Source organism: Balaenoptera borealis (genome assembly GCF_965194805.1).
Source record: "Balaenoptera borealis genome assembly, chromosome: 14".
NCBI classification, from domain to species: Eukaryota; Metazoa; Chordata; class Mammalia; order Artiodactyla; family Balaenopteridae; genus Balaenoptera; species Balaenoptera borealis.
In genome coordinates this window covers 60,779,046-60,799,320 of record NC_138875.1, presented here as the reverse complement: position 1 = coordinate 60,799,320, position 20,275 = coordinate 60,779,046, and the positions used below count along the sequence as shown (strand labels likewise).

The following is a 20,275-nucleotide window of genomic DNA, read 5'->3' as shown; positions in this document are numbered from 1 at the left end:
GCCAATAAGCACATTTTGAAAAGATGCTCAATATCATCATTCATCAAGGAATTTCAAGTCAAAACCAAAAGGAGATAACACTTACATACTAAGATGGCTATAATCACAAAGACAGATAATAAAGTGTTGGCAAACCCGCATACACTGCTAGTGGGGATGTAAAATGGTGCAGCCATTGCAGAAAAGAGGTTGGCAGTTCCTTAAACGGTCAAACATAGAGTTACCACGTGATCTAGCAGTTCCACTTCTAAGTATATACCCAAGAGAAATGGAAACGTATGTCTACACAAAAACTTGTGCATAAATGTTCACAGCAGCATTATTCATAGTAGCCTGTGGGCTAGATGACCACTTCCAAGACGGCTCCCTCACAGGGCTAGCTATTGGCTGGGAGCTCAGCTGGGTTCACGGGCCTGAGAACATGGGACCACTCATCACAGGCGTCTCCGTGGGCTCTTCAGCTTCCTCACAGCATGGTGACCAGGTTTCGAGGAGAGGAGCACCCCAAGAGACAGGCAGTAGAACCTGCTAGTTTCTTGGGGCCTGGGTGTAGAAACTGGTACCATTACTTCCGTTGCATTTTTTTGGTCAAGCAGTCAAACAGCCTAGATTCAAGAGCAGGGAACACAGACTTCAGCTCTTGATTGAGGAGTGTTTAAATTCGGATGACATGTTTTATAACTGCCACACCCCACAGTAACTTCCAGAGCTGGGATGTGAATTCAGGTATGTCTGAATCACGGAGTTCAAAGTCTTAAAAATTCTGCTTTGCATTGCAAATAGGATGGGTGGAAGACCCTGGGCTGGAATAGTGAGAAAACTACTTAAAATATTTTTAGTTGGCATTGGGAAGGGTGGTGGCTGTTGCTGTGTTACCTTGCTCATAGTCAAGATCATTTTGGAAAAATATTTGCACTGTTTATGGCAAATTTCAAAGATATCATTTTAATGCTGAGTTTCTAGAGGTGGGAAGGTCCTTCTATTAGAGATGGTGCTTTTAAAAGAACAAACAGGAGAAGGGCTTATTTCCCTTTTAGCAATAGATCTGAAGACAGGACTTGCCATGAGCAAAAATAACTCTGCCTATGCTTTGGTTTCCACAGTGAAGAACGGTCTCTTTATTGTGGGCATGCCTTAACTCAATACCACGTTACTCAGCTCGACTTTAATCCTGGGGCTACAATCCAACCATTCAAAACCCCATTATTATAGCTGAGAGGTGGGGCAATGCCAGCATGATTCAAACCTGGTAGCACATCAAAATGAGGCGTCAGGGCTCCATTCAGCTGTTGGTTTTAAGATGCAGGTAGAATCCAGGCCCTTTCTTGTTCTATTCTGTTACGGTTCCCAAAAATTGCTGCCCAAAGGGTAGGGAAATTCCAGCCATTGCCCACATTTGCTTTGGGGATCTTGGATTTTGATAGCACTAGAGATGAAGATTTGCATACCTCACAGCTGCTAAAGGATGGGTAAAAGTGAATACGATGTGCTCAGTAGGATCTTGCTGCCCAGATAATAGGAGGTGCTCTGGGGTGAAACTGTGTGGTCGTGCTGCGGTATTGGAGGTCACGACTAAAAGGACGCACTGGGAGGTCTGGGGTACAGAAGGATGACTGTTTAAACAGACAATTCCACTAAAAGATCAGGCGAGAAAGCTGCCTCGTGGGGCAACTCTCTGCCAGGCGTTGTCTCCTTAGGGCCAGGGAGGAGAAGGAAGCTGGCACAGGACAGACAGAAGGAAGCAGAGGGCCCAGAGAGAAGCTTTTCCCTTCCACTGTGCCCTGTCCTGAGCGCTCAGGGAACTACGAGGAGCATTCCCGGAATCTTTCCCTGGTGGGGCCGATAAGCAGTTAGCTGCTGCCACGCACAGGCTGGAACCCTTCCACCCCTAATGGACCAGAAGCCATGAGCGCCATCGACCACCGTGCAGGATGCACTCCCAGTCCCTCCCGGGTGATCGATGAGATGGGTGCTGAGGCAGGAGTACTGACTGACAGATGGCCTTTCCAAGTCGTGGTCAGGATGCGCTAGAATCCTTCTGCACAAGCCTGAGTCAGGAGCAGAGACCTCAGAAGTGGACGGAGGAAAAAGAGCCAGGCAGAATGTGAGACTGACACCTGACATAAGAGATGGTCTGAGGCAGCAGACATGGAAAAGCAGCTGAGGGGTTTAGGAGAACCTGGCTGGTGGAAGGCGAGCCACTGGATGAGCAAATTCATCTCAGGGAAAGTCAGGGTCAGGAGTAAAGTCTCAAAGGCCCCATCTGCCTCGCCTTCTCTCCGCAGCCTCTGCCTTCCCCGTTTCTTCTGGACGAGACTGTGCCCGTCACCTCTGGGCTCAGTCCTGTGGGGTTTCTGCTCCAGTCCTCGCTGGGCCAAGAGCACTGCAGGCCCAGGGGATTTAGAGACCAGAGCTTTCCTGGTGGGTAGCGGGAGGCTTATTGGTTACATAGTACAATTCCTTTTTTATTATTGTGGTAAAATATATATTAACATTAAATGTACTGTTTTAATCACTTTTAAGTGTCTAGTTCAATGGCATTAAGTATATTCACATTACTACACAACCATCACCCCTATCCATCTCTACAACTTCATCATCTTCCCAAACAGAAAAACTATCTCCATTAAATACTAACTCCCTATCTCCTCCCCCAGCCCTTGGTAACCATCTTTCTACCTTTTGTCTCTATGAGTTTGACCCCTCTAGGTACCTCATTTAAGCAGATTCATCTATTTGTCCTTTCATGTCTGGCTTGTTTCACTGAGCATATTGTCCTCAAGGTTCATCCATGCTGTAGCATGTGTCAGAATGTCTTTCCTTCTTATGCCTATATACTATTCCATTAGATGTTTACACCACAATTTCTTTATCCATTCATCTCTCGATGGACATTTAGGTTGTTTCCAACTTTTGGCTATTGTGAATAATGCTGCTATGAATGTGGGTGTACAAATATCTTTTTGAGTCCCTCTTTTCAATTCTTTTGAGTATAAACCAGAAGTGAAATTGCTGGATGGTGTGGTAATTATGTGTTGAATATCATTAGGACCTGTTGCACTGTTTTCCACAGGGGTTACATTCCCACCAGCAAAGCACCAGAGTTCCAATTTCCCCACATCCTTGCCCACACTTGCTTTTCTCTGTTCCACCCCCTCCTTTTTTAAAAATGACAGCCGTCCTAGTGAGCATGAAGTGGCATCTCACTGTGGTTTTGATTTGCATTTCATGTTGAGTATCTTTTCATGTGCTTATTGGCCATCTGTGTATCTTTGGAGAAATGGCCATTCAAGTCCTTTGCCCATTTTTTAATCAGTTTTTTGTTTGTTTGTTTGGTCTTTTAGTTTTAGGTGGTCTTTATATAGTCTGGATTTTAATCCTTTAACAGATAGATAGATGATTTGCAAATATTTTCTCCCATTCTTTGAGCTGCCTTTCATTCTGTTGATAGTGTTCTTTGATGCATAAAGTTTTAAATTTTGATAAAGTCCAATTTTCCTATTATTTCTTTTGTTGCCAGTGCTTTTGGTGTCATATCAGAAATCATTGCCAAATCCTATGTAATAAGCTTCCCCCTAGGCTTTCTTCTAAAAGTTTAATATTTTTAGTTCTTAGGTTTAAGTCTTTGATCCATTTTGGGTTATTTTATATATAGGGTATAATGTAAGGGTCCAACTTCATTCTTTTGCATGTGAATATCCAGTTTTCTCAACACTATTTATTGAAAAGGCTGTCCTTCCGTCATTGAAGGGTAGTACCCATTCTTCTTTGACTTCGGTTGATTTTGTTCCCCTAAACCCTACGGATTCCGTGTAGCTCTAGGTAGATTTAAACGTCCCTGTTGCAAGTCTGACTGTGTTTTTTACCTTTGGGATCTGCCACCCCCTCCAAACGTAGAGTGGACATTAGGTTGTCTGGTCAGTCCATACGGTAAAATTTACACAGTTAACATTAGCCTTGAAAATCCTTCTATCATCTCAAGTTACACTGAATGACACCTCTCAGCGAGACAGTCAGAACTGGTTTCCCCTCCTGTGTTGGCACTGACTGCTTGGGGTGGGGGAGGTGGGGGAGTATTGAGCATCAGATGCAGTGGTTGGTCTGCATTTAGGAGCCATTTTTTAATACAAAATATGGATCTAGATCAACAAAATCACTTCCAGATGGCAAGATGCTCACAAGGTGTGCTGCCCAGATGCAGAGGTTGCCCGCGGGAACAGCAGAGCCCTTGCTCCCACTCACTGCTCGTCCCAAGACACCTGCCCGTGGGGTAGGAGGTGTGCTGGCGGCACCAGAATGTGGTTTTCTCTCACTCTGCTGATGAAAGACATTTAATTGTGCCAGCTAAAAGGCATCTAGTGTGTCTCCACTATGAGCCACAGGTGTGGGCCCCTGGCTTGTGGATTTGAGAATCGCTCCTGGTCTACATTTGTCCTGCTCCGCTTTGGGGATACCTTGCCCTTCCGACCTCGGTGTGGCTTTGGCCTTGGCTCCACTCCTGGCTTAACTGCTCCCTGTGATTTGGCTTCTGGATGGCTTGAACTCTTTGGTTCTTGGATTGTTGTCTGCTGAGACTTGGTTTGCCTTCAGATTAACTTCTCGGCTTGGACTGCCGGGTTGTGAAGCTCAGGTTCACAACTGAAGGGGCTGCCCCGCCCGCTGCGCCAGGCGCTTCTCCTACCTCCCTCCTCCAGAGAGCCCACGCTGGAGGGTTCGCAGGCTTTTGGACTTTCCCACATTGGCCCTGCTGCTACTTGGATTCTCGGGGCTGGGCTCCTCTCTGGGACATCCTGGTCCCTCCTGAGTGAGGAAGAAAACTTTCCACATCACCTCTGAAATTCCATCTGAGAGCTTGTTACCCAGCCTCCTAGTCCGGCCCCAACAAGGATCCTCCTGCCGGTGTCTCTCGCGCCAGTGGAAGGAGGCTCTGGGGCACGTGATCTTGAGTCAGGCGGTGGGCGGGGCTGCTCTGCAGGGGTCCCGTCCTCGGGGAGGGGCGGGGAGGCGGGGGGGGGAGGGGCGTCTCACAGGGCCTGCGCAGGCGCAAGTGCTGCTCACGCCCTTAATCACAGAGCAGGGCGCAGCGTCTCTGCACACGGCCCGCCGGCCATCTTGAACTGAGTGTGGTGGGCGGACCTTCTGCACACGGCCCTGAGCCGAGCTGTCGGCGCCGCCGTTTTGCACCGGGAGCCTTGATCTGAGGTGTTGGCGGTTTGCGAGGCGCCTGCACGCGGTGCCCTGGGAGCTGGTGGACTAGACTCAGCGCAGAGGAAACAAGGTTAGACTTTGTTTTTTTACCCAGGTTCTATGTTTATTTCTCGTGGGTTGTTAATGGGATTTGCCAGTGACAACATGAGTGGCCACCGCAGACCCTGAAGCCACCTCTTCTGGATTCTGTTTCCCTTTGCTTTTGGTTTGGCTCATGTGTCCACTAGTGAAAGGTCACAGCTGGCTCCTCAGGGGGACTCTGCCCTCGGGGAGGTTGGCCCTTCCCAGTGCCGCCGCGGCCTGAGGTTCCGGGCCGACCGGCTCATTCCTCCGCGCACCCCGAGGGCCTCTCACCACCGGTTCCCGGTCAGAAGCCAAACCCGACAAACCAAATCATAGCAATAGCTTCCAGGTGCGCGGTCACGGCTGTTTCTGCCGAGAGGCTGGGCCTTGCATCCCAGGTGTGGCCGCCTCCGGGGCTGGTGGGGAAGCCAGTGAAGCAGAGGCTCCCTCTCAGCGGCGGGAGCGGAGGCGGACACCTGTGGTCCCCGCCCGTCCCCAGCGCCCAGACTTCCCGGTGGGGTCTCCGCGCAGCTCCTGAGGGGCCATTGCCTGACCACCTCCCCGCGCCATCCCTGTGCGCCATGGTCGGTGGCTCACCTCCACCACCCGTGGAGGGAAGGCACTGAAGTCCCCGATTCGTGGTCAGTGGGAGCAGAGCTCCAGAAAGCTCCAGCACCTTGCCCCGGGCACCCAGCTGGTGTCTGGACAACCCTGTCCTGCCTGATTTCAAAGCTCGTCTTCTGACGCCCCACCACACAGGTGCCCAGCAAAATGCTCCAGTAAGTAAATCTCATCTCTGCTGCTTTCAGCTTTTTTTCCCCTGCCCTCACACTCCATCCACGAAGCCACCGTTCACTACAGGGCCTCACTTGGGCCTGGGCTCTCGGGTGGAATCCTAAACTACAGTTCTTCCCCTCATTTTTCTTCTCGTTCTGAAATAATTGGCCCCGGGGCCATCCCAGCAGGCTTGGCGCTGGACCGCGTAATTCATAACTCAAAATGGCTGCAGTGTTACTAGGAGATAATGGCTCCAGATGTCTTCCCTTTTCTTAAAATGTTTCCGCTTTAACAAAACTCTAGCTGCGAGGACTGTTGGGAGGAATTCAAGGTAGGTCACAACCCTGGAATGGAAAATATTTTTGCATACGCCTCGTTGATACCCTGCAAATCTCAAGTCACACAACAGGCCAGTGCAGATGGGTGGGGACCACAGCTGACGGGCCCCTTGGCAGGGAGAGAGAAAGCCATCCTCTCCTTCCCGGCTCCCTTTTCCGTAAGTGCTGTGACGAGATGGAAGGATTTTGTGGTCAGCACGGTAAGCACTTTGATGGGATATATGAGATCAGAGACATTGAAATCACCTTCAAGGAGCCAGACAGAAAGGCAGGGTGACAGAGCGGCAGGCGACCGCCTGGAGCAGGCAGACGGGGTTTATACCCAAGGTCTACATATGCCCTGTGCAACCACCACCCTCTCTGGGCCTTGGTTCCTTGAGAGGGGGATAATACTACTTACTTCACAGGTCTGCAAGATTAAGGGAGTGCTCTGCACAATTAGTTACACGTGTCCTGGAAGAGCCTTCAGCAAATGACATCTCAGAAAGTGCAAAATGCCACTGAACTGTTCATTTTTCATGTTATGTATGTGTTATAGGCCCCCCATTCACATGTTGAAACCCTAATCCCTAATGAGATAATGAGATGGTATTTGGAGGTGGGGCCTTGTGGAGGTTACTAAGTCATGAGAGGGAGGCCCTCCTGATTGGATTCGTGCCCTGATAAGAATAGGGGAGAGAGAATTAGCTGCTTGTCTCTGCTTTTCACCAGGTGGGGGCTCAGCAGGAAGATGAGGACGAGAGCTCGTCGGACACTGGATCTGCCGGACTTGATCCTGGACGTCCAGCCCCGAGAACTGTGAGAAGTAAGTGTCTGGTTTAAGCCCTGCCGTCTGTGGTATACTTGTTATGGTGCCCGAGCTGATGAAAGTGGTGTATTTTAGCACAGTTTTAAAAGTTCGAGTGACACAGTTGACCTTCTGGAGTCCTTTCCTTGTTCTTCCCAGTTAAGATAATTCCTTGGGGTGATACCTACTCCTTCTGTCACATTTTAGCCAGATGTCTCAGTGTCTGGGGTGCAGGCTGGATCTCCTTTTCTGGAGTGGCGATTTAGGACTTGTCCGGGCTGGGCCTCGTTCTCACCCTGAAGTGGCGGTTCTGACATAGAAGATGGCAGAGTTGATACAGGCATGAGCATAAGCCCTTTGTGGGCCTTGTGGTGGGAGGGGGCAGCACCTGGGCTTGTCCACCCAAATGTACACTGAGAACCAGATGGAGTGACTCTGCCAGCCAGGAAGCCACCGTCCCTGCATCACGAGCGTTGGCCGGTGGGAGCCGGCCCATCATCATCAGGTGAGATCACGTGAGAACCCCTAAGATGTAGCTGGCACAGAGCGCCGCAGAGCCAGCAGCCTCTCCCTCTTGTGTGGCTCCAGTCACACTTGCCTCTTGGCAATGAGTGGACATGAGCCATAGCAGGACATGGGCCCAGAGGCCCCTGGACAGGTGACTCTAGCTGAGCCTCAAGAAAAACAGATTTGCAAAGAAACAGTGGAGATGACATCTCCTCCTGACAGATGGGGGCCCTACATGGGAGCATCGAACCTTGGAGCTGGACAGCAGGGTCTTGGGGAGGTGGTGGGGAAAACAGTCAGGAGCTATCTCCTTGCTGAAGGTGGCTGGAAGGCACAGAGGCGATGTGGAGGAGGCAGAAGTGCCAGCAAGAAAGAGCGACAGGGCTTCAAGGGAGTTCCTTGATTTGTGAACAACCTGATAGCAGGCAGGAAGCAAGCCCAGAAAGTCCAAATGCCATTGACTCAGGGTAGCCCGGGGCTGGTGTGAAGTCCAGTAAAGCAGGGCTTCCTTCCCACCATCAATGGATTCTTTAAGTGGCTATTTCTAACATGTGGCAACATGGACGAATCTCAAAAACATTACGTTGAATGAAAGAAGGTAGGCAGAAGAGTACATGTGGTGTGATTCCATTTATGATGAAATTCAAGAAGAGACAAAACAGATATAGGCTGGTAGAAATGTGAGCAGTTACATTCTGGCTAGGGATGGGTTGTTGGTAGGGATTGGCTGGAAGGGGAACTAGGGAACATTCTGGGCTGATGGGAATGTTCTCTGTCTCTGTTGGATGGTGGTTACCTGAGTGTAAAATTGAATGAACGGTACACTTAAAATCAGTGCATTTTACTGACGTAAATTATAACCCAATAAAATTAATAAATACACACACAATCATTTCCAGTTATACAGAGCATTGTGCTAGGTGTCTATAAGCTACAAGCATAAATCAAACAAGAATCTGCCTTAAGGAAATAGAGAGTAAACAATTGTATAGATAAGATAAAAGACATGGTGCCCACAAGTCGTTGTACAAGATAGCCGGGACTTCCCTGGCGGTCCAGTGGTTAAGACTCTGCGTTTCCACTGCAGGGGGCACAGGTTTGATCCCTGCCCGGGGAACTGGGGAACTAAGATCCCGCTGGCTGCTCGGCGTGGCCAAAAAAAAGAATGCCTGGGGCACTCACCTGGGCCTGTACTGCTTGTGGTGAGCCCCACAGACATTTCCCCCGCTGGAGCCAATGTTATAGCTGGACGCCCTTGTGGGTCTTATTATAAAAAGAAAGATAGCTGGTAATATTGTCCCTAAAAAGAGAGGTAGGTATAAAATGACATATCGGAAGTCAGAGGAAGGAGGATGACTTCTGGCTGGAAGAACCGTGGTGGGCTTCATAGAGGAGGCAGTGTTTGAGCTGGACTTGGAAGGAGTTGGGAAGGAGTTGGACAAGAACATTCTGGGTAGAAAAAGCAGAATAAAGGCAGAGAGAGAGAATGTCTAGGAAGCCACAAATAGTTCCATTTGGTTGAGATGTAGATCATGAGACAGGAGCAATGGAAAAGATTAGGAAGCAGAGAAGTAGGTAGGATCTATTTGTACAAGGTCTTGAATGTCAGGCAAGAGTATGAATTTTATTAGTAGGCAACTGAGGGGTTTTTATTTTTGCGTTGCAAATTTGTTTTTATTATTTTTTTGTTTTTATATAATTTTGTATAAAAATTTTTCCATTTATAGTTATTACAAAATATTGGCCATATTCCCTGTGTAGTACAGTACATCCTTGAGCCTATCTTACACCCAATAGTTTGTACCTCCCACTCCCCTACCCCTATATTGCCTGCCTCTACCGTAACCACTAGTCTGTTCTCTATATTTGTGAGTCTGCTTCTTTTCTGATTTATTCACTAGCTTGTTGTATTTTTTAGTCTACATATAGATGATATCATACAGTGTTTGTCTTTCTCTGACTTATTTCACTTAGCATAATGCTCTCCAAGTCCATCCATGTTGCTGCAAATGGGAAAATTTGGTTCTTTTTTATGGCCGAGTAGTATTCCTGTGTGTGTGTGTGTGTGTGTGTGTGTGTGTGATCTTTATCCATTTATCTGTTGATGGACACTTAGGTTGTTTCCATGTCTTGGCTATTGTAAATAATGCTGCTGTGAACATTGGGGTGCATGTATCTTTTCAAATTAGTGTTTTTGGTTTTTTTTTTGGATATATATGCAGAAATGGAATTGCTGGGTCATATGGTAGTTCTTGTAGCTTTCTGAGAAACCTTCATACTGTTTTCCATGTGGCTGCACCAATTTACATTCCTGCCAACAGTATACGAGGGTTCCCTTTTCTCTACATCCTCGCCAACATTTGTTATTTGTGGAGTTTTTGATGATACCTATCCTGACAGGTATGAGGTTGTATCTCGTTGTGGTTTTGATTTGCATTTCCCTGATTAGCGATGTTGAGCATCTTTTCATGTGCCTGTTGGCCATCTGCATTTCCAACTGAAGGGTTTTGAGCAGGGATGAGACATTGGTGTGATGTGCACGTTGGTGTGTGTTAGACTTGGGGAGGGGGGGTCGCTGTGCTCGGTTTTTATGGCCATCTAGTGTCTTGCTACCCAAAGAGTGATCCATGACCAGCAGCACTGGTACCGCCTGGGAGCTTGTTAGAAAGGCCCACTATCTGGTCAGTCATACCTAGTGAGTCAGACTCTGCATTTTAATAAAGTCCCCAGGTAATTCTCATGCACATTGAAGTTTAAAAAGCACTGGTCTGCATGTCAGACAATGGAATCGTGGTCTTGTGTGGGGACTGGGGGCTCTGAATCAGTCCTTCGTTACCTAAAATCCTGAGCACAATAGTGGAATATGTGTAGATAACGGATCTTCACGGTGTCTTCTGAAGTGACTGGAAGAATAGTTCATTTCTGGAGCCTGGGGAAAAGCAAACAAAATCCAGGGTAAGGAAAGGGGTAAAAGATCCGAAGCAGAAATGCTATGCTCCTCCATTTCACTGGCTTCTTACAGTGGAAGCTTCTGTGGGTTGGTAATGGGAGAATCAATATTCCTGTACCACAGTGAGTGGAAGCCAGGATTATTTCATTTGAATAATTTATCATCCCCCTGCATTAGAAATTGAAGACTTGCCAATTATTGAGGCTTTTAAAAGGTTATGGTCCCTTTCTATCCCTTCCTGGCTGCCATTTTAGGCCAGCTCTCCATATGCTTTGCCAAACTTTGTCAAGATAATTCCAGTTTTTTTTTTTTTAAAAAGCAACTTTCTCCTCTGTGAATTCTCCTGCTTTGGATCCCCAGTTGGCCAGCACCATAGTCTTGACTTGTTAATGAGGAAGCAAGGGCAAGGAAAAGATAGGTCTGCTCCACTCAGAGACCAGCTCCCTTCTCCTTCCTTCACGGGGTGGTCAGCCTCACTGGGACTCCTGCATTACCTCCCCGTGAGTGATGGAGAAAAAACGGAAAGGGAGGAGACTGCACTGCTCTGAACACACTAGGCACACAGTGAAGGTGTAGGGATCTGCATTTTCTACCCCACCCAGACTCACAGGGAATATTCTGGAGATAGGTCATGTTCTCCTTGACCCCAAATCTGACATCAAGTCTCGGGGAGTGCCTTATGGTTCCTAAATAAGTCACGAACTAAATAGCAACAACTCACAATGCTGAGTACACACTCCCAGGCTGTCCTCTGATGAGCTTTAGCAGGTGTGCTTTAGTGACTGGATTGGGTAAAACAAGCCCATGTACGGCGGAGAAAGGAGCTCACTGAGGGCAGGACATCTCGCCTGGGCAAGGGGGTCAGCCTGCAGCATCGTTGTGCTCTTCCTGGAACCAGCTGCATGACTTTGATGAATTATTCCATTGATGGGAGTCTTAGTTCCTCATTTGCACAACGTGGATAAAACAATGCCATGTTGTAAGGACTAGGGGAGAACCACTGAGATGGGGTTCTACAGCCACATTAACACCAGCAGCCACTGACAAAATCCAGGCCCATACGAGCATCTGTGGAGCCCACGAGGCCCTTAGTTAAATGCCATGAGGAGCCCATTCCTCTTGTACCAAGAAGCAAATAGGCTCCCATCTCCTTCAAAGAGTGGCTTGGGAGCATTGGGTGAAGAAAATGGGAATGGACTATATTTACTTTGAGTTTATCTTTAGGGGAGGTATTCTTTTCCATGACCCAGCCCATCAAACACCACTGTCCCCAGATTGGCTCAGGCAGACCAGGCTTCACTGGATGCCCAGGATCTGGACCCCGACCTCCCTGCCCTTGGAGGCTCCCTCAGCAGCTCTCTCCTTGGGGGTTGTGGGTAGAGCAAGAAGAGAGCTCTGGGGTCCTCATTCATGTTACTCCTGTTGGGTTAGAACCTCCCCAGGAAAGAGGGAGAAAAGTGATTACAAGACTCTTACCTTGGGCCTCCCTGGTGGCGCAGTGGTTAAGAATCCACCTGCCAATGCAGGGGACACGGGTTCGAGCCCTGGTCCGGGAAGATCCCACATGCCGTGGAGCAACTAAGCCCGTGCGCCACAACTACCAAGCCTGCGCTCTAGAGCCCGCGAGCCACAGCTACTGAAGCCCGCGTGCCTAGAGCCCATGCTCCACAACAAGAGGAGCCACCGCGATGAGAAGCCCGCGCACCGCAACAAAGAGTAGCCCCTGCTCGCCGCAACTAGAGAAAGCCCATGTGCAGCAACAAAGACCCAACGCAGCCAAAAATAAATTTAAAAAAAAAAAAAAAAGAGTCTTACCTCCTCCATTTGGTAAGTTGCTAACCTAAACCATCTCTAAAGACCTTCCAAAAGTCAAAATTGTAGGACTGTTTCAGAACTCTTACAGATTTCCTGGTCTGTGTTAGAATGTGTGAAAACTACCTCCAGTGTCAGCAAAAGAAGAATCTTTCCGAGAATAAGTCACTCAAAAGAAGTTACATTCTTTGGGGGGAATCTATGAGGTGCAGTTTTGTTGAGAAATAAGATTGACCTAGAAAGATGATTTTTCCCATTCGTGTGGTCACATTTCTGCTTGTGAATTTATAACGTCTGCCTGCATTCCTGTTTCTGTATGTATGTATTCATCCATTCAGTAAGTGTGTTTGCCATGCACTGTGCCTGTGGGGTGACAGCAGAAATGAGAGAGAGATGGTCCCTGCCCTCAGAGAGCTTACCCTGCAGGACGTCAGGCCGTCAGCCCGGTCCTAAGCTCCGGAGTCCATCCTTTGCCCAACTGGAAGAAAGTTAAAGCACTCTCAATGGCTCCCCATGTCATCTTCGCTGTCAGCCCCGCTTTGACCTTGAACGCTGGTTTCAGTAAGCAGGCACTCATCTTCCCTCTGCAGGTGGCAGGTGGACCGTGTGGTGGGTGAGCTCTGGGACCTGACAGGCAGGGCTCCAGCCATGTCTCAGCTCTTTACAAGCTGTGGGGTTGGACTTCGGATGAGTTACAGAAATCCTCTAAGCTTTAGTGTCTTGGCTGTCAGATGAGTTTGTTGGGAGGCTTACATGAGCTGACTTTTGAGAAGTGCTGGGTTCAGGGCCTCACACAGTGAGGATCCGGTAAATGATGCCTGCTGTTGCTGTTATCCCCTGTGTTTATTTGACCGGTCCTGTCCTGTAACCGGGTGCTAGAGTCTCTGCCCTAGTATCCTGGCCTAGCTGCGACTAGCATCTTGCCCGTCAATTTCCACATCAGCTTAACGTTATGAAATGTGCAGACATGAAGAAAAGTTGAAGGAATTTTAGATGACCACCCATCTACCATCCACCTAGATTTTGCTATTAATATTTTACCACCCTTGTTTTTTCACATATTTATCTATTTATCATCCCTCTTTCCATCCATCAATACTTGTACATTTTTGGATGCATTTGTTTTTTTCTTTTGAGGTGGTTGTTTTTTGAGTTTTGATAACTGCCTAAATCAGTGTAACCCAAACTCCGACCTGTCAAGGTCAGGACATTCACATACCCTAGGAAGTCCCCTCACATACTCTCCCATGATTCCCAGCTCCTCCCTCCCCAGAGGCACCACTGATCTGATATTTTTTGTATCGTAGAGTTTTCTTTTTTTTTTCTGATAGATACTTTTCTTTTCATACAGTAGTTTTGCCTATTCTAGAATTTCAAATATATGGAATCATACAGTACATACAGTAACACATGCTCTTTTTGGTCTGGCTTCTTTCACACAGCATGATGTTTTTGAGAGTCATCCGTGTGGTTTTGTGTATCACTAATTTGTTTCTTTTTCTTGCTGAGAACTGTCACACTGTATGAACATACTGCAGTTTGTGTATCCATCTCCCTTTTGACAACACCTGGGAGTTTCCAGTTTGGGAGGTTATAAATATGAGTGATCTTTCATGGGTCTTTTGTGGACAGATGTTTCATTTCATTTGGATAAACGCCTAGAATGGAATTTCTGGGCTATAGGGTAGGTATGTGTTTAGCCTTACAAGAAACTACCAGCTACCACTCTACAGCCTCCAACAGTACATGAGGTCTAGTTGCTTCACCTCCTCTCCAACGTTTGGTGTTAGTGATTTTAATTTTAGCCATCCTGGTGCCTGTGTAGTGGTATCCCTTGTGGTTTTAATTACTTGCATCTCCCTGACAACTAGTGGTATTGAGCAATTTCTCATGTGCTTATAGGCCATTTGTATACCTAAAGTATCTGATCAATTCTTTGACCATTTTAAATTGGGTTGCCTTTTCATTATCGAGTTGTAGGATTTCCTTATTTATCCTAGATTCTAGTCTTTAGTTTTCTGTTTTATCTGAGTCTATGGCTTGCCTATTCGTTTTCTTAACAGTCACTTGATAATCAAAAGTTTTTAATTTTGATGAAGTCTAATTTATCGTTTTTTTTTTCTTTTATGGTCACTGTTTTCTGTTTCCTGCCTAAGAAGTGTTTCCCTATTTTTAAGGCATAAAGATGTGTGTTTTCCCCAAAAAGCTTTATTAACATTTTCTGTACATTGGGAGGTAGGTTTTGAGGTTTATTTTTTCTGCGTATCAGTTATTTCTACACCATTTATTGAAAAGGCTTTCCTTTCTTTGTTGTGTTGCTTTGACACCTTTGTCAAAAGTCAAGTGAACTTTGGCTTCTGTCCAAGATGGTGTAACTGGCACCAGATTTATCAGAGCCATAAAACACTACACACCTGGACAAACTCTAGGAGACAGTGGTTTCGACATTGGACAAGAGGCGGCACAGAAAAGTCAGCCCTGAATGAGGGGAGACGAGTGAGGTGAGCCCACGATGGCTTCCGCTGACCACCTGGAGGGTCTTCAAGCTGCAGCATGGGAAGGGGGGGCCCAGACAGGGCCTAGTGGTCTCCCTGAGTTGAGGAGTCAGAGGAGAGGGGAGGTGAAGGCAGGTAGAATTTCTGAGGCAGAATGCCAGGGAGGGGAGAGGGGCTCTGAGAGCTGCAGAGGGACTGGAGGTGGGGCTTCGCTGGCCGGGCAGTGGGTGAGGGTGGTCAGCCCGTGATGTCAGCACAGGTCGGCTTTGGGTTTGTGGTTCCCTGGATGCTGCGTTGTCCTGCCCTCCAGCGCTGGGCTGCTGGTGCTTGCGCCTCCCGTGGGGTCCGTGGTGTCGGGGGTTTCCTGGGTGCCCCTGTGCCCCCCTCGCGGGGGCCTCTCTCCAAGACTGTTGCGGTTCCGTACCCTGTGTTAGGCTTGTGTGGGGAGGTGGGGGGGTCTCGGTTCCTCTGGTCCTTCCTTCTCCTGCTCGGCCCCCATCTTTGAGTGATGCCCGATAGAGGCCATGGAAAAGAGTTTGTTTGCAAGTGCAGACCACCATCCTTGTGCCCGGGCATCTGGTTACTATAAATTGTCATGTTGAGGCCACACTTAAGAATTTGTTCACATTTTAGCTGTTTTCCTCCCCCCTGATTTCTGTGGCAGCCGTGCCTCCCTCTGCCTCCACCAAAGGTGAGTCAGCGGCATGTCCTGTCTTTCCTCAGGGGACTTGTCACTCTGGAATTATGTTCACCTCTCTGATGGGCTCAAGAAAAGCTGTGATACTTTAGAGCGTCTGGCCTTTTCCTGTTGTGGTGGTGGAAGCCGAGTTCGCTCCCTGAGCAGAGGGGAGCCCTGCCTCACTCATCTTAACAAACACTTGCTGAGAGCTTTGCTTGCCAGGCTGTGCACACGCAGAGGAGAGAAAACATGGTCTTTGCTCTCTGGTCGCTGAGCGTCTAGTGCATCAGGCGAGTGGCAGTCATAACAGGATGTGTTCGCTGCTGGTGTGATGATAATGCTGGAAACGAGCCAGCACGGGGGCCCACCAGCACCGGGACCCGTGGGGCCGTGTCAGTGCCAGCGTCTCACCTCATGACAGAGCAGCGGTTTCCAGGAGGATGAAGCGGGTGAGCGCATCCTGGGCAGAGAAGCACCACACGTGTAGGCACCGTGGGATGTAAGAGCACGGCTGTCCTTGTGGGATTCTGGCCCTGATCCCCACGTTTGCTGCTGGAGCTCCCGACAGTCACTGCCTCAGAGCCCGGGCTCTCTTAGATGCTACCCAGTGATCCCGATTTTCTACCAGACAGCACCCTGCACAAACACAGGCTCAGGCAAGTGGGCCTCCCTGGGCTTCCCCTGTCCTCGTCACAGCCCTGTGTCCTTCTTGTCAACCCCACCAGACCACACGCCTCTCAAGGGCAGTGAGGGTTTTCCCCCCTTGGTACGAGCCCAGAAAGTGCCAGATGAACTGAAATCAAATAACCTGCCTGTACGCCCTGTTGGGGTGGTTGGACCCCTCTCTGGTTCTCAGGTCTGAACGGTGCACCTATCAAAACAGTGGGGTGTCTGGATTCTGGGGTCAGTTTATTTTTAATTGAAGGGAGGAGATCATCTTATTCCAGGCTGTCACTCCCTCTTGGAATTTGCAGCCCTGGTCTTTTCTAAGTGTTACCTTTTAGTGAGCTAAGTTATTCATCCATTCCCTAACCCAATGACATTCTGATTGCGGCGCTCACTGTGTAAATCTGGAATGATTTCAGATTCTGTTTGAGCCCATCTCCACATAGGAGGGTAGGGAATTGCTTGCTCTGCAGCACAGGTTTCAACTGTAATTTTACAGAGCAAGTAACTTAGGCTTAAACCCAGGAAACAACGGGGGCATCTGTTTTCAAATGTGACATTCTTTCCCATAGGAAGTGCTCTCAAATGTGTTTGTTTTCCATCTTTTGCTTTCACCTGCCTCCTTGCCTGTTACCAGCAGAACAGTGTCATATTTTTCCAGAACATACGTAGCTCACTCTTGGGTACATGGGAGAGAAGGATGACTTGAGATAGAAAACAGTACAATTTTCTTAACTGGTTAGTTGTGGAAAAGTTTAGGTTATCAGATGAAATGTAAAGAATAGTTTATATATGCACAGTTCAGTAATTCCTCAGATGTTTAAAATAAGTAAAGCAACACTTATTTATAGTGATACTTATATTCATAGTTGTGGTTACAGAGCTGAGGGAGAAATGAGATCTGGGCCAGTAGGATGGGAACATCCAGAAATGGCTCCGGAGCAGTGACAGCGAGGCTGGTTCTTGGAGGCGGAGGGAGAGCCGGCTGGGGCCGGCCTTCCAGAGAATGAACAGCAGGCGCTAGGGCACTGGGTTAGCTGCCATGTCAAATTTAACCCACCCAGTTGTAGCTAAATGCCCATTTTCTTTATGTCTCCCATTTTATGTCCTCTGTATTTTTCCTTTTGTTTTTAAATGAAACCACTCCCACCACCTAAAACATGAACTCTTCCCAGATTATAGGTTCACATTATTATCTCCTTCCCTATTTAAACTTTGTCTCATTTCCATTTGACTCCCATTCCTTTGGGGGTTTGTCTTCACGTCTCTTCCCACACACTCCTGAAACCCACTTTCCCTTACTGCTGTCACGTGGCTGGTGTGCAGTGAGCCAGCATGGAAGGCTCCATCTGAAGATGGAAGTAGCCTAGTCTGAGAATGGTGGAACAATTAGCAAATGCGCAAACCTCTGTTTATGTTTCCATTATTAACATACATGTAACAAATGTTTGAATACCTACTGTTGAGACCAACGTATGAACAGAAATCCTTGTTTGTCTTATCAAATCAGAGGTGAGCTGGTAAGCCATACTATAACATGTGAGGGATTGGACATTAGAATAAAGTGCTCAGGGACCCCAGAGGGCTTCATGTTAGGGAGGTCCTGGAAAGCTTCACAAGTAGTGATCAGAGCAGATCCAGGCTTGGAAGGGTCTGAAGGTTATACAGTTGGATGGCCCTTCAACAAAAAAATATCTTAATCCTGTAATTTTACCTAAACAACAAATGTCCATGTGAACACATTGCTAGAATCTCTCCCTTGGTCTCAGTAGAGGCCTATGGAAATGCAGGGCCTGGAACTTAAACTTCATTGGCTTCACAGTAAATCTACCTGTGGAGATGACATTTCAATTGGGTTTTGAAGGTTGTCTAGGAGTTTGCCAGACAAAGAAGGACTAACCCACCTGGCAAAGCTATTAGTATTTGCAAGGGCCAAAGATGTGAAAATGCTGTGTATCACAGCATTGATTGCATGGGGTTTAGTGACGGGGGATGATGTCAGAGGAATGGTCCTGGGGTCAGATTGACCATGACCTGATGTACTGAGGAGCTTTGGTTATAGCCTGTGTCATGTGCTCAAGAGAGTTTTACACAAAGGAATAATATGACAACTCTTCTAGAGAAGGATGAATAATAGCTTTTCATTGGAAGTGCCTGAAACTCTTGAAGACTGGTATCTATCATCTAATTGCTGAGGCTGGAATTACTATACTGAAGTTTCAGTGAATGAATTAGAGCTATGTTTCCATGTAAATAGATCTTGAAAACACAATTAAGTGGGTAAAGCAAGTTGCAGAACATTGGAAGAGTGTGATATCATTTATGGAAAAAATGTATTAACCGACAGAACCATACCACATTCTGTTTATGAGTACACACACCAGAGGCTCCCAGGAACCTAACCATACTTCCCCTAGGAAAACCGTGTTTCTCCTAGGAAAACTGTATTCCCCCTAAGAGCAGTGGTTCAGTATTATCTAATTAAGGGGTTCATGGTAAGCTTGTAGAACATAAGTACTGTGGAAAACGAAAATCAGCTGTAATTTGTATAATACGTAAATGTTAACAAAGTTAACCATTCATTTTGAATAGTGGTTACGTGAATATTGTTATATAATTCTTGGTTATTATCTCTATTTTGTCGTTCAAAAAAAAAGAGAAACAGTCTGCTTTGGAGTGTAAGCACAGGATAATTTAAGAACTATTTTCTTTCCTGTTCCTGATATTAGCTTGACAAATACACTTAGAATGCTTACACTTTAAAAAAAAAAAAACAAAACAAAACACGAGGGGACAGGGCCTTCCTAATTCCTAATCAAGGGTTTCTAGGGAGAAGACTGCCAGGGCAGTCTTCAGCACCACTTAGACCATGAAAGGCTCTTTTTCAGTCTTTGTCTTAGTCTCAGATTAGACCTGAACCCCACTCACTGTAGAATCTGTGTTTGGATTTGCACGAGGCACTTTCAGGGTTCTGATCTGTCTCAGCTGTCCAAACCTCACCTGCTTGTCTCCTAACCCTAACTCAGAACAGATGAAGCCTGTTGGCGTGAGAGCAAAGGCGTCCACCTGCCAGAGAGGGGAAGAGGGAAACCAGTCAGAGGAGGCCCCAGCCTGGGGCACCGTCCAGGGTTAGGTCTGCGGAGCAGGCGGCAGCCAGGTGTGGAAAGTGGCCCCTCCACCTCCAGGCTGCTTAGATGGTTGTCTTTTAAGTGTACAGTTTATACGGAAGCCAGTAGGTTTGCTTATCATCTTCACAGGAAGAAGAAAGAAGTTGCTCTGTTCTTCTCTTCCCACATCAGTTATTTATCAGCAGTTCTGTTATTCAGTAAAGAACATAGGAAGTGAATCCCCTTCGGTTTGGCTATTTTGGTAACAGGTGCTGCACTGAGATACATGGGTCTGTTCTCAGTCTATTACAGCAACACAACACACCTAAAACTTCCTTATTTTTTGTTTTATTTCTTTTCCTTTAGACTATTTTCAGCCTTCAAGGAACAAATGGGTAGCCTGTAAAGCTGGGCAGTTTACCAAATTGCTGCACCAAACAGAAAGAGTGTTTATTGTTTTTCGAATGCTGAGTCAGTGAGAGTGTTGTGGGAAAGAGGACATATTAGGTTATCTTCTGGGCCCCAGCGAAGTGTTTGGGATTCATTGGCTCAACTGTGTGTGTGTTGTGTGCCATGCCTCTAGGACTGCAGGAAATCAAAGGGGATGTAGCAGAGACGGTCCCTGATTCCTTAAGGTGTATACGCGTCTAGTGAGACAATTAGATGAAGTAATTTTTAGGACAAACGTAAACCAGTGGTCACGTGGTTTCGAGGTCTGCCTTGCCGCCAGGATTTCATCCCGGTGGCCTCGGGGTCCTCCTCTCCATCCTGACTACTTCAGCCAACCCATTTGGCTTCATCTTCTGCGCTGTTGAGGATCCACTCAGTAAATCAGCCTCACTGTCCCCAACTTCAGTATGTCCATGACCTTCACTTTGTCTGCCTT

General features: G+C 47.4%; 1 long non-coding RNA gene across 1 annotated transcript in view; it reads left to right on the top strand.

Annotated features, from left to right (window-relative positions):
• The first annotated feature begins 5,158 nt into the window (after window positions 1-5,158).
• Window positions 5,159-20,275, top strand: part of LOC309610590 — a 67,487-nt gene continuing 52,370 nt past the window's right edge. The window contains exons 1-2 of the long non-coding RNA XR_014234062.1: window positions 5,159-5,278; window positions 7,098-7,191. This is a non-coding gene — a long non-coding RNA (uncharacterized lncRNA). The remainder of the gene's footprint in view (window positions 5,279-7,097; window positions 7,192-20,275) is intronic.